This window comes from Lepidochelys kempii, chromosome 10 (assembly GCF_965140265.1).
Source record: "Lepidochelys kempii isolate rLepKem1 chromosome 10, rLepKem1.hap2, whole genome shotgun sequence".
NCBI lineage: Eukaryota > Metazoa > Chordata > Testudines > Cheloniidae > Lepidochelys > Lepidochelys kempii.
The window spans coordinates 65,695,446-65,709,645 of NC_133265.1; the positions used below are offsets into that span (position 1 = coordinate 65,695,446).

Genomic DNA, 14,200 nt, shown 5'->3' on the forward strand with positions numbered 1-14,200 from the left:
CACAAGATTTCCCCCTGCCACAATAATACATTTTGGGTTCTTTTTATTTGCCTACTGGTTTGGGGGTCAATGCATGTCACATTTTAAAGTTTTTCTCTGCAGCTATGAGGGTTAGAACCTCTTTTTAAATAAAAGCGGAGACTCATGTATTTACATGACTCCTGGAAATGAGGCTTTAAGGAAAAGAACAAATATTGTGCAACTTATGATAAAATTGCTAGAGTTAGCAACACTGAATTCTCTGGGGATGGGGAAAAAAAAAGGGAAGAACACCATTCCATCACAGCTTCCCTATCTGAATCGTGGCTTTACTTTAGACATCTACACTAGATTGACATGTGAGTAAATGCACCAAGCTTTACTTTCCTCACTCCAGCTCCAGAGTAATCATTCATTCTCAACCAGCAAGCAATCTAGTTAATGCATCCCAGTGCACAGCGCTAGGTTCTAAAGAATTTCAGTCCCCTTTTCTTCTTATTGGACAATAGCTTTAGGGAAACATTCCCCCTCAGGCCCTTTTTCATTCCACTTCAACCGGGTGCGGGAAGTGAAGGGCCCTGTGTCTTTCAGCACTGATCTTTAATGCTGCTAAGATTGGGATATGGATGTGTTTCCATTATACACTTCTATTTCTCCAGTGGTTTACAGAGTTCAGTCAGGCTGAAATTAAATTAAATTAAATTGTACAGGACATTAGTCCATAATGCAGGCCAGCAGCTTTCAGTAATGAAAAAAATACTGAAATAAGTGATTACTGTACAGTAATTACTAGTTCTCATACCACTAACACATTCTGTATGCAGTTACATAAAAAATTATTTAAATTGTTAAGATTAATTAACCACATAACCCACACCCACCACCCTGAAAATTCAGAGTTAAAAACTTAGCAACTCCTTAAATGATAACTGCATTATGATGAACCATTTGTTCATACACACACACCAGGCAATGTGAAATATCATTAGGCAAATGGATTTTGCCAAGGTTGCTTAACTGTGTGGAGAGCCATAGACTATACATGTCATAGACTAAATTTAGTTCATCAAAATATATGGTTCCAAAATTTGGTTTTTGTTAAATTATACATAAATCATGTATTAAAGCTTAATTTTTCACAATATTCTTCTTCTGAGGTCACTAAACAAGCAAAAATACATTACAATTAGCAGCTATAACACTGATTCCATAAACCAGCATAATACATTACTTATTTCAAGATTTACAGACCAAAATCTTGGAGCTGAACACACTAGCAATATAAATTGGCATCTCAATCTTATATCTTGGGCCCATTTCTGCTTAGGGCTTATACAGAGCTCTACATTTTCAAATCACTATAAAGAAAAACATTAACTGGTTAGTTCTCACAACATTCCTGCAGTAAGCATTATGTCCACTTTACATGTGGGCTCACTGAGGCAGAGATGCTCAGATACTTGGATAAGGTCACAAAGAGAGACAGTACTAAAGCATGGATTAGAAAACTGGGTTTCCTGGCTCCCATCCCTTTACATCAGACCTCTTGACCCATGTTGAATCTCTGACTAAATCCATCTACCAAACTAACAGAATTTCTATTTCCTACTTATTTATCCTGGAAATAAACTTCCTCAGACAATCAGAACAAAGACCTATTTCTCCTTTTCCAGATACAAATAATTATTGTTAATAAAATAATAATAATAACAACAAACAACACCACAAAAAAAAATTCAACTACTTATAGCTAAGGGACAAATCCTGCACTGACAGGCCTCTTCATGCTTCACTCCTGTAGGGATAAGGAACTACTGATCTAGTGAGAATCTGCAAAAAACTCAGATTTGGCACGCACCACATTTGGTACCCACATATTACCTACACGCAGCTCTACATGACAAAAAGAAAAATATTAATGTTCAGCCAAATTCAACTATAGATTTGGAATTTACCCTCCCCTACAGTAGCATGATAACCAGACAACACTGATTCATATGGCTGAAGGAAATACAGCCTGATTCTTCTGGAAGTTTGGGCAAAGCTTTTCCAAATTTTATCTGTTTAACACCAAGCTGCTTGATGCGGCAGAGTTAGTTACCTATTTTATGTTTACTTTTTCAGCCTAATGCTGAAATCTGCAGTTCCTGGGTATTAACATCCAGTTCCTGGATATTACAGGAAAACCTCCCGAAAGGTCTCCCACAACTCTTCTGTTGCCGCCTTAATATCTGCGGGAGATTTGTAAGCCTATCTCGGATTAGTTTACAAGGCCTGATTGTGATTTCCTTTACTCCAGGTTTGCACCACTCATTTCAGTGATGGTTCTGCTGATTTGCACCAGCATAACTTGGATCAGACACAGGCCCGGTGTGTAGAAACCTTATATTCATGCCCTAGTAGATTGTACTGTGACCCCTGATTTTGAGAGGTAGGGCAGACTTGCCACATCTCACTCACTGGGAAGGACATTCCTTCATTTAGGGAGAAGTTTTAAAGACAGACAGACACACCCTGCTCTTGGGCTGAAGGATTTTGCTGTGTGTTTGAAGGAGACATTTAAAATCTCATTCGCACTGACACAGCAGTCCTGGCCTTTGAAGAAGGGCAGCAGCAGGAGTGAGACCTTCCCCCCACGACCATGAAAAAAAGTTGACAGTGTTAACACTGACAGGGATAATAACCGAGCCTGGAAAGGCAAGTGGGGCATGTTGAAGAAAGAAGAGGAAGACTAAGGTAAGACTAACCTGAGATTGGTGTCCTTAGGAGTGAGCTCTGCCCCCCATGAGATACAAAGGACAGGCCAGGAGGGAAGTTAACAGTCAGCGACCTTCACGCCAGCAGCTCACTGGCTGTGGGCACAAGTACATTTGTGTGGTCTATAAATAGGCACCATGTGATCTGAAGGCATGTTAAATTTGGCACTGACAACATGAAGACTCTCTCAGTAAAACACACAGGGGGTTCCTGGCAGCCTGCCTATAGCCCTGACATTTGCAAACATCCCTGCAACAGTTGGAGACTGCAACCTGCAATAACTAACCTAACAGCCAGCCCCATAGCATTGTCCCTGTGAGTCCAGTAGGGGGGCAGTAGCCGCAAGTACTTACATGTAATGGTCCCTCTGCTCCAGGACCTAACTCCTTGGGAAAATAAAGACATTGTTTTGTGAGCTCTCTGCTCTGCCACCATGATGTTGGCTTGTAGCTGTTGTTTCGCTTTGTCTGTCTCGTCTCTTTTCCTTTTGTTCAACAGAGAGTCACACTGTAAGACACAATCAGACCTGGGGTTACAGTAAGGGGGGTGGAAGTGGGCCTGGGGCTATATTTTAAACAACCAGGAGAAAACAGAATATTGACATGATGGGGAAACAGCTGCATTAGACAACATTATGTCTGCATTAGGGTTATTTCCTGTGCATGGACAGCATGATTCTAAAATATATAAAAAAAAAATTCTTGAAGGCATTGACCTTTACAGAAGATGGAAACATAGCCCTTCATGGAAGAGAAATGGCAAAATCCGATCTGGTTCATAGTGGAAATGGAAATCTTGGTCCAAAACTTCAGAGTTTTTTTCCCTTTTATAACATTTGGTCAAAGATTCTTCTCAAACTTTGCCAAGAACAAATGAATAATACATTACTACAAGTGTAACCACATCCTGCATAAAACTATACAATCACATTTTTGGAATCTGATCTGATGTACACAATGGAAATAAACCAGTAAATTTAAGTTTAATTAGAGTCTGAGCATGACAGCAGTCACATGCTAAAGGACACACTTTTCCACAGTTAGGGGACCCTTTCTAGATGTACAGAGTCTGCTCTCCCGATAGCCAATGGTAATGTCAGAACATCCTAAATTGCTACAAGCAGTTTGTCTCTCTTGTGGTTATGGTGATGATACAGCTCTGTTAAAGAACAGAGAAGCAATAACTGGGTGCTTTACACGTCCATTTCTAAAACAGTCATGAAGTAATGCATTCCTTTTCCATGTTGTATCAAATAATGTATTGAAATGTAATAATGCAAGTGAAGATTAATCTGCCTGTGTAGTACTTGTGCATTTTGATGTATATTAAAATGCTCATGTCTTGGCTGTTTTTATGAGTATTTCTAATGGGGTATTGGCCACATCTCTTATTTGGGCATCCAGAACAGCTTAGAGTCTAACAAGAGGCCTAGATTGGGAACTGTATCACAAATGGCAGCTTCGCTCCTTCAACCAAGGGGGTCATTCTTCACCCATTCTTTGATTGCTTCCCTCAATCTATCAGCCTTACCAGTATCTTCCTGTGACTGAGCTTTAACAAGCTAGGTCTCATACGTATACATTTAACAGGGAACGAGGACCCTGCAATACCCCACAAGCCCTGTAATACCCCACTGTAATAGAGCTAGGCTGCTGGTTGTCCTTGGGAATTAGCTTGTCAGCCTCTGGAGCGCCCTCTGCCATCTGGTGATCCGCCTTACTGCCAGTCCCAGTCCCTCCCAGGAGCCGGTGCCTCTTCCCACTGGGGTACTGCCACTGGCAGTAAACCCCAACAATCCTGAGGGTCTCCCCTCCCCGGGGAACCCCCACCCACTACCTCCACCTCACCTCAGTCTTGGCTACTGCCAGTCATCGCTTAGCCCCGCTTCCCACGGCAGACTGCAGTGTATCAGCCACTCATCACAGGTGAAGGGGTTTAGACCTGCTGCCTCTGTCTATCCATGGGCTGCCCCCTTGCAACTCTAATAGGCCCTCCTAGGTCTCACAACCTGGGGGCTTCCACGCCGGAGCTCCCCGGCTCCCGTGGCCTTTCCCCGTCAGCCCTGCTCCAATCTAGGTATTCCCTCAGGTCCCTGCAGCCAGGGCCTTCCCTCTCTGAATGCAGAGAGAGACTGGCTAAGCTTCAGCCTAGCAGCCCCTTTATAGGCCCAGCTGTGGCCATTTTCCCATTCAGCCTAGCCTTTCTTGCCCTCAGCCCTGGCTCTCGCCCAGGGCTGGCTTTTAAGCCCCACAGGGCAGGAGCAGGTAACCACCCCTCTACACCCACAAAACAGTACCCTTGAGAGAGATTAAAAATTGCCCTGAAGTGCCTTCTGGATGCCTCACAATGGAAAGAGAATAGCTATTTAATCCATCCTTGTTAGGGACCTGTCCCAAGGTGAACCCACCACCAGAGCATCCCCTCCTGCTAGGTCAGGGTGTAGCAGGGGTTCTTCACCACCTTGTTGTCTGTCATCAAGTGCTGTAGCTGTTTGCAGTTTCCATGGGCTGGACCTCCAGCCAGGTCACTTTTCAGTTCAGCCCCTTCCCTAGATAACAGAAAAGTCAAAACAGAAAAAGGTAACATCTAATGGCCTTTATGCCAGGCCTTCGGCTCATCAGTCTCTCTGCCTCTTCTAGTGTTGAGGCTTGTGTTTCCCCTCTCGCTGGGGGAATAGGGGAAGCCAGGCCATGCCCATCCTCTCCTCTGCGTTCCAGCCCACTGACTCCATGTTAGGCAGGTAAGCACTGCTCCTTACAATCCTTCACTGTTTCCCTGTGCTTCTCCTACCTTCCCGTCACTTGTACACATCTCTCACCAAGCTGTGGACGCCACTATTTCTGCTCTGGAGTTCTGTCTCCTGGTGCATCTTCTTCACAGTCAGCTACTGTGGAACTTCCCCAAGGCCACTTTCAGCCCCTCTGGCAGCAGCCCTTCTCTGTCTGAGTGGCAGCTGTTTATGCCATCTGTTGTTAATTGGTCCCTTAGTTGCAGCTGGAGGGACAATTGGTCCATCAATTAACTTCCTCTTGGTTTTCACAGTGTGGGGGTCTACACAGCCTGTCACAGGACCACACATATGTCAAAACCACCTCATGGTCAGTAGTACCAAAGCTGCTCATAGAGCTAAAAGAATCAGCATGGACATTTTATCCTCATCTGTTGCCTGGAGGCCACCACTGGAGTTTCTGTCCCATATGCATGCTACAACCTTCCTCAGCAACTTTCCCAAAATGGAAGATTGGAAACAAGACACAAGTTAGCAATCAGTGAGGGCTGATGGGCACCTGCAGCTCCCATTGATTTAATCTGGAATTGGATAACCAGCATTTCTGAAAATCAGGTCCAAGGTATCATAAATTGAGACATCAAATCAGTGGATACTTTAGAAAATGTTGACCCTAAAATTTCTACATCTCAGCTTCCCCATCTGTTAAATGGAGAGGTATTGGAAGGCTCATTTTATTAGTATTTTACATGTATCACTTTACAAATACTAAGTATAATTTTTTCTTCACAATTATTTAAGCTACCATACTGCATTAATCTAAATGTATATGTTTTATGTGACTGCGTTAATAAAACAGTAAACCTTATTGCATTGCTGTAAACAGTACAAACTAAGCAACATGAATCTGAAAGCCGTAAAACTTTCTCTGCCTAATTTTTAGACTGCTAGATTCAAACAATGTAACAGATCAAAGGGCAGAACACAAATCATTGTTATGTGCTCTGCTCATAGGATAGTAATTTTATTATAGATGTATCAAGCAGCAGAATGTAGTTTGGTTTTACAAAATACTAGTGATTAACTCAGGCCTTCTGCATAAATAATAATGTCCCATACAACTATATGCGTATTGCACTCTCTGACTTAAATGTGGCCTCCCAGCTTTTTTTGCTAAGGTTGGTAAGCTGACAGATGGTTTGTTTATGAACCATCACTTCCTGAGGTGCCTCTCACCCTGAGGTCCTTAGAAAACTGCAAAACCTTCCTTTTTGACAAAGCCTCTCCACCCAAGAATGACATTCACATTCACTGACACCCCCTGCTACCCAATAAATCCCCTGAGGAGATGAAAAACTTAATTTTTTTTTAAATATATAAAACCCCAAATTCCTACCCCAGACAAACTTTTTATCCCCAAAAGGGAGAAGTGCTAGAAACTCCATTAAATCCACTAGACACTTTGCTATTGCTATTGATTTTTCATAGAAGACACTTGGATACTATGGTGATGGGTGGCATTGTAAAATCCGAAGGAAGAGAGGTAGATTCTGCTGAGAATCTGTTTCTCAAACTGAGATTTATTAATTAGCCAGTTCTTGCTACTGCATTTGGAGGCCATCTTGGAATTCAGTGGCAAGCTCTTCCTAACCATCACACTGTCGCATTAAGAAAAAAAAGAGGGGGTTTCTACCAAAACATGTTCCACAGGGTTCTTAATCATCTAGACGTCACTACCTCATCTTAGCCTGACAGAGACCAGACTCGGTCAGGGAACGCAGTAAAACACCTCCTTTGTGAGTATTTTGAGATTGCTGGCTTTGGTGGTGGATTGAGGTGCAGTAGATGTATTTCTCTTTCTGGAGTCAGAAACATTGCTAGCCTTTCATCAATCCTACCTAGCTGCTTTGGGTGGCAAGGGACATTTGTTACTGAGGTCTTTTTTTATGAACGCAATTTTAAGTTTTCATACAGCAGCTAGGGTAAAAAAAGCTGTTTTAAAATTGAAAATAATAAATAAATAAGGAAACCTATCACTGAATGAAAACAGTAACAAATATATAAGCCCCTTGTCAGTATGTGTCACATTCTATGGCCGTGACTTTCTACAGAAAGTCCATACACAGCCCAATAGTTGAAATCCGATTAAATACCATAACAGATGTACACAACCTGATCAATTAAATATGTAGTCTAATATTCAAAACAACATGACCTAGCACTTTAACTGAGAGCTCGAGTCTCAGCGCCAGGACTTGACTTTCATTTTTGATTTAATGCAATTTACAAGCATGTATTTCCTCCAAGTTACTTATCTGGGTCGTTATTTATGTCTTCTGAAATGTGGACAACAGAAGCACTAGAGCATGAAGTTTAACCAGACTTCAAAAACCCCAGAAGAAATTTAGATTATGATCTGTATGGGATTAGGCCATGAATACTTCACTATCTTTGACTCCCTTACTGGCAGATAAATAACATATCCCCATCTTCTTTGTGTCTGAACTTTGAGACGGGATTAGCACCAGTTACTAGAGATTGGCAAAAGAGATTATTATTATGGAGAGATTATTGACCAGCATTTAATCTCTGGAAGTTAAAAACAGAACAGTGCTTTTATTAGACAGTGCTTTTATTAGACATCTTGAGCAGGAGACGGACTAATAAGGGAGTCTGACTCTCAATACGGAGCTTTGGATGAAGAATACAGTCACTACACTGCAGTTGCTGGATACAAAAATAAATCTTGTTGGCAGTAGAGCGATTATGTTGGAAATAGAAAAGGAGTACTTGTGGCACCTTCAAATAAATTGGTTAGTCTCTAAGGTGCCACAAGTACTCCTTTTCTTTTTGCGAATACAGACTAACACGGCTGTTACTCTGAAACCTGTCATTATGTTGGAAATGCTGATTGTGGTGTTGTAAAAGGTTTTAAACTCTTGAAAACATGTTGAGAAGCTGAAAATTGTAGATTTACAGTCTTTCAGGCAGGCAGTAAGGTGTAAAGATTAAGTCTTTTTACTGTTATGAGGTTTAAGAGTTTTTATGAGTTTAAGAGCTCCTTTAGGGTATTTATTTCATATCGATAAGGACTATAGCATTGCAGTGCAGGCCCCAAATCCAAAACAGATTGATAAATATAATTTATCTGAAATAATGTGTCCGACATGCTGACGTTTAGCACCTCCATTCTAGACGATATGACATTTAAGACAGTGAATTAGAAAACAAAACCTCTGCCATATAAAGGAAGGGAACAGGAGGCATATTCTTCCTGATGGCTGTGAGCAAGTAGATTGCAAAGGTACAAATACTGTACTATATTTATGAGAGACTGAAGGGCAAGGATTGTTCATTAGGGCATCGCTGCATTTTATCCAGTGCATCTTTTGGTCTCCCTTGAATGAAAATAATATATCTTACCTAATTATGACAAAATACAGGATTTAATATACCAAAAGAATGGATGGATACTGAGAAATATTCTTTGTTGGAAAGAAAATGTCATTCAGATATTTGATTTGGAACCATCCCACAAGATGGAAATGCAGAATTCTCTACAGGCATTTCGTTAAACCTGTTATATGTAAAATGTTTACTCCTACTTTCCCTCCCATCACTCTCAGGACTGAGTAGCAATTTTTAAAAAAATGAGAATTACTGAATGACAGACTGATCTAAAAAATTGTAATTAGTAGGCATATTTAATGATATCAGGCTATTTGTATTATGTTATTAATGCCTAATTTAATTAGTAACAGCCTGGCAGAACCATTAATAAACAGTTGGATTTTAACTTTAAAATTACTGTGCAGGTAATTCCAAGAATAACAAAAAGTATTTAATAAGAAATTAACACATTGGTATTATAATCAGTCTCTTGTACACTTTTATCATCTCATCTAATATATGCAATCATTTCTGAGATTGTATTCTCTACAGGATCTCTCTTTCTTGAAATATTTTCATTCCTTCCAAAGTCAATATTGTTTAAAAACCACAACACTCTTCAGCTCTCTACATACTCATTATATTATATATTATAGTGGTGCAGTTAGTGGAGTCTTGATCATCCACTTAAGGAATGCTGCTGTAGGATGTGGGGGAAATCCTGACCCAAGTATATATATTGACGTATACTGTACATGTTGACGTATCAGAGCAACATTATGGCATCTAGGTCTCTTCTAGGCTTCATTAATGTGGTATACCATCTGGCTTAGCATGCTATCTAGGGCCATTATTCATGACATTCACACAGCAGTACTCAACAATCTAACTACAGTTTCCTGCAGAAATGAACCAGAACTGGAACATTCAGATCTGGATATGAACTTACCTATAGTTGGAAAGCATTCCATTTGCGCCCCTCTCTAATTCCACATTAACACCACACTTTCCATGCTACATGAGGCACATAAAACACAATTTAGATAAAATATTTATATAATTTGGCTTTTGTACTGTATCTTACTATAAAACACAACTACAATATATGCTTTCTGACTGGAATGATGGCAAGATAATGTTCTTAAAAGCATGTACAAGACAAGTGAGATTACATGAAAGTTAGTTTCAACATCTGACCATGAGTAGGGAAATAGATTATTCCCCAGCTCACCAACACATCCTTCTCCATGAAGTCTATTCCAGAGACCCTTAAGGGAGAGGAAGAGGTGATTTAATCATAGACTCCTAGAATTGTAGCACTGGAAGGGACCTCGAGAGGTCATCTAGTCCAGTCCCCTGCACTCAAGGCAGGACTACGTATTATCTAGATCATCCCTGACAGGTGTTTGTCTAACCTGCTCTTAAAAGTCTCCAATGTCAGAGATCTGATTCTCTTCCTCCATCTAACCGCAAACACAAAAATGCAACCAAGAGAAAGAATTTTTCCTATTCCTTTTAACAAGTAGGGGCAAGAGGTCCCTTCCCCCCTCCCCCCGCATCTGTCTCTGGTGACTAGGGATACCATGGGGTATAGAGGAAAATATGTTCTTCTGCTTCTTCAAGCAGACAGTCTCACAAGGCTGGGGAAATGAGTTCTTCCAGACTATGGGATACATCCCTGGAGACTGCACCTTGACACAATGGGAAGGCTTGGGTGTTCCAATAACGCCAAGCACTATTGCAGCAGGAGTTTTAACTACCAGTCGGGCCATCTGAACTGAACAGGTCAAAGGGAAGGTACCAGATGAAAGGCAGTCCACTGGCCCTCCAGATTGAGGCTTGAGTGATAGGCCAACAATCTATCCTTATAAAAAAGTTAAGTTACAGAAACATAACAAGGTAGCTATTCCGGCAAACAGCATTACAGTCAGGGATGGCAGAGGCTTGTTTGTGCCGTAAGCAATGTTTGATGGTGTGGGAAGGATTCAGAGGGGATACCTAGTCCCAGGAGGGTAGAGAGTCAGCTCCAGGATTGAGAACTGTGGTGTATGGGAGACAACATCCTTTCCTTCTCTTCAAGCTCCTTTGCTACTCTCTACCCTACACGAGGTCTTAGGAGAGGTTGGTTTGGCCTTTTCCAGCAGACTGATCTATCTCCTCAGACAACAGTGGACCCAATATCAACTGCCTACATGCTTCAAAAAAGTAACTTAGATGGATTAGGGTCCCACTTCAGCAAACTTTTTTAAAGACAAAATTGACTCAGGTGAAAGTTTGTTATTTTTTTCAATTACTTTAATAGACTTCAGGGAGGGCAGATGGAAAAATGATTCAAATAATTTCTAATAGTGGGTTTGGGTCCAACCTGAGAGAATGCCCCTCTCTCTGTGCATTGTGATGATGACTAAGATTAGCTGCAGCATTCTGGTTGACAGTGCCCAGTTTTGCACTTGATAACAGAGATGGAAAGCCTCTCAGCTGTGGAACTTAGGTGATTATTAGAGTGCAAGTTTGCTGACCTTCAGTGCAAGGTTCATGTTCCTTACCAGGTATTTGCTTGACCTTAGTTTATGGATTCTGATGGGTGATAGAGGGATAGTTATACTTCCTGTCCATTGAGGAGAGGTGTCCTATTAATTGTTTGCTTTGAAGGTAGGTAAGGCACTAAGAAGCCCACTGTTAAATATAACCAAAGCTAAAGTAAGTGAAAAAGCTCTCTGAAACACATCTAATATAACAGCTTTGTACATACATTTTGGACGAAGAGCAACTTGTATTTTGGGTGGCTGCCTGAGAAATTCCAAAAGGTTGAAAAAGTTTCATCCGTAACCTTGAAGAGCTGCATCCAAACTTCTGCCTGGTTTTCAAATGTGCAAGATGCCCACAGTTCCCACTGATTTTGATGGGAACCAAGGATACTCAATATTACTGACAAAAATCAGACCTTTTTTTCTTTCACTAGAAAATGAGCATCTTCCATCTACTAGAATACACTTATTTAACTGTTAACAGCATTTCTACAGTATTCATCACCATAGACTAAAAGCAGCTGGTAATGTGCTTTGATATGATCTAATCAGTTAATCACTTCATTTTCACAAAGGCATAAAACACAAACCAAATATATTATTAATACTTATAAATAGTATATTTGTAAAAAATATTGAGGACATACATGATTTAAATAAATTACGAAACAATACATAAAAATTCAAAAATGTTTTCTATTACAAGAGAGTTCAGACAATTTGGAATGAAATTTACACACTTACACAGCTTTAAATATTTCTCATTACCTAAGATATACCTTTTAAGGAATCTAACACAAAAATGTATCAGGCCAAATGCGGTCTGATATAATTGGGTATATAATTCTGTTCAAGTGCTTGGAGTTGTCATGGATAAAATCGGTCAACTGTCCTGTCAAATAAATACAGTTTTGGGTTCCCATAGGAACTAAAAGATTTACCTGTCAAGTACTTAATAAACATTCCTAAAACAGTAAAGTCCAACTGGTCTTAAAACTGCAAAGTTTAACAGTGAAACTTATTTTTCTTTAGAAACTACAGAATGATACTGTTTTTCATCAACTTCGTTAAGAACTTGTTTTGCTAATGCAATACAATTACCAAATAGTTGCCAGCATTTCAACATCTTTCTATTCTCCATGGTCCGTTCTTTTGTGTAATTGTCAATTAATTATAAGTACAATTTTAAAATAATTTGTACCTCATACCACTTAACCTATAGGTCATGAACATTTATTTTGCAAAATATTTGAAATTTGGAAATGCTCCTTTTTCCTTTATAGGACCTAAACAAGGCAGTTATTGATCTACGAATAAGCAATATTAAGACCTCATTTATTATGTTCTTTTATTATTTGCAGGCTTAAGCATTTGGATTGTTCTGCATTTGGATCGTTCCAAGTCATTTCATTAAAATTTTGGGCCTGATAGCTTGCAAAGGAGAATATGCCAAATTCTGTGGTAATTTATACTGCCTGTAATCCCTTTAGCTTGAACAGAATTACATAGGATATAAATCAGTACAGACTTTGACAGAATGATTTCTCTGTGCTGGAACAAACACACTGAAATGTTGCAAATTTATGGATATTTTGTGCCAGATTGGGAAATTAATGCTCAACATGATTATATATTACTTCTACCCAAAATAATCATGTACAAACCCAAAGAAAAATAAAATATGTAAGACATATGTAAAACCGCTGGCTATTTTAATCTTCAAATCTTTATTTTTTGTTAATTAGAATTTGCAATACTAAAATTTAGGTTCCCTTTGGTGACATCACACTGGGTCAGTTGGTGAAGGTATACTTTAAACATAAGCCTATACAAACTATAGTACAGTTTCTTCTAAAAGCCAAATGCAGTTTTTTCCTCAATGACTTCAGTTGAGCTGTATTAAATAGCATTAAAAATCTTCTCTCTCAACACACTGAAGCTAAACAATATAAAAGAGAATTCTCTGCTTACAATCTTCAATCCTCCATGAATTCCTTTCCTCTCTTCTATAAATTATTTAAACTGTGGACTGGAAACTAGCTATTGATACATCTGTATCATGGATGGAGTCCGACCAAAATCCTGGATATACCACCAAAAAAATTTGGGTGTTCAAAATCCAGAACTGGAATTTTTACAATTCGGATAATATATGGTCTCAACAGCTACAATATAAAATTCTTACAGTCCCCCAAATCCCAATTTCCATCATAAGGTAGCTAAGGTGCAAAGTAATATAAGGGCATATCAATCATTTTTAAAATTAAGCTAGACTTCTGCTATATTTTTACAGTGACTTACATTGAAAAGTACAGGGTTTTGTGAAATCTCTATAAACTGAAAATTGTAAAGCAGGTTTCCTAGATTCCACACAGAATCTGATAAAGCCCCTTCCTTACAGGCATTTCTCTTTTCAACAGTCAGAATAAAACTTTCCAAGGTGCTCAAAACAACAAAAGAAAAGTTGGAGCTGATTCTCTTCCCATTTATGCTTTTGTAATTCTATTAAATTCTCTAAAGTAATTTCTAATTTACATCAGAGCAGACAAGTGAATCAGGTCCATCAGAGTAGACAAGTGAATCAGGTCCATTATATCTGAACAGGATTTAACTCTTTCAGCAGGACAGAGTTATGCCGTAATTTCAAATTATGCACGTAATTAGTAAACAGCAGATAAAATAGAAGTGAATGGAAACAACAGAAACACACTACACATATGGACAGATATTGTATATATTACACAGTATTTTATTTTTGGTTTCAATTTATAAACAATTTAAAAACTTAATTTCAAATATTTAAAAATATACACCCTGA

At 39.4% G+C, this 14,200-nt stretch overlaps 1 protein-coding gene across 1 annotated transcript in view; it reads right to left on the reverse strand.

Annotated features, from left to right (window-relative positions):
* Positions 1-2,826, reverse strand: part of LOC140894967 (NAD(P) transhydrogenase, mitochondrial-like) — a 70,427-nt gene extending 67,601 nt beyond the window's left edge. Inside the window, exon 1 of the mRNA XM_073303975.1 lies at positions 2,727-2,826. The gene's annotated coding sequence lies outside the window, so the exon portion shown is untranslated. The remainder of the gene's footprint in view (positions 1-2,726) is intronic.
* Positions 2,827-14,200: the final 11,374 nt, after the last annotated feature.